Here is a 965-nt window from a genome sequence, read left to right as displayed (position 1 = left end):
TTTGGGTAGTGTAGGGGGTCATGCTGCGGGTAGTGTTTTAGGTTTTAGGGTAGTGCAGTGGTATTTGTGTAGTGTAGGGGGTCGTGTTTTAGGGTTTAGGGTAGTGCGGTGGTGATTGGGTAGTGTAGGGTGTCATGCTGACGGTAGTGTTTTAGGGTTAAGGGAAGTGCAGTGGTGTTTGGGTAGTGTAGGGGGTATTGCTGGGGTAGATTTAGGTTTTAGGGTAGTGCAGTGGTGTTGGGGTAGTATAGGGGGTCATGCTGAGGGTAGTGTTTTAGGGTTTAGGGTAGTGCAGAGGTATTTGGGTAGCGTAGGGGGTTGTGCTAGGGGTAGTGTTTTAGGGTTTTGGGTAGTGCAGTGGGTGGCTTAGAGGGTCGTGTTGGGGTAGTGTTTTAGGGTAGTCCATTAGTGTTTGGGTAGTGTAGTGGTAGTGCTTGGGGGAGTGTTTAGGGTTTAGGGTAGTGCAGTGTTGTTTGGGTAGTGAAGGGGTAGTGCTCGGGGTAGTTGTTTATGGTAAAGGGTAGTGCAGTGGTGTTTGTGTAGTGTAGCGGGTCGTGCTGGGGGTAGTGTTTTAGGGTGTATGGTAGTTCAGTGGTGTTTGTGTAGTGTAGGTGGTGGAGCTGGGGATAGGGTTTTAGGGTTTAGGGTAGTGTAGCAGTGTTTGTGTAGTGTAGTGGGTAGTGTTTTAGGGTTTAGGGTAGTGCAGTGCTTTTTGAGTAGTGTAGAGGGTCATGCTGGGGATAGTGTTTTAGGGTTTAGGGTAGTGTAGCAGTGTTTGTGTAGTGGAGTGGGCAGTGTTTTAGGGTTTAGGGTAGTGCAGTGGTGTTTGGGTAGTGAAGTGTGTTGTTCTGAGGGTAGTGTTTTAGGGTTTAGGGTAGTGCAGTGGTGTTTGTGTAGTGTAGGTGGTCATGCTGGGGTAGTGTTTTAGAGTTTAGGGTAGTGCAGTGTTGTTTTGTGTAGTGTAG

Source organism: Triturus cristatus, chromosome 4_1 (assembly GCF_964204655.1).
Source record: "Triturus cristatus chromosome 4_1, aTriCri1.1, whole genome shotgun sequence".
NCBI classification, from domain to species: domain Eukaryota; kingdom Metazoa; phylum Chordata; class Amphibia; order Caudata; family Salamandridae; genus Triturus; species Triturus cristatus.
The sequence above is the reverse complement of the archived record's forward strand: the minus strand, read 5'-3'. Positions refer to the sequence as shown.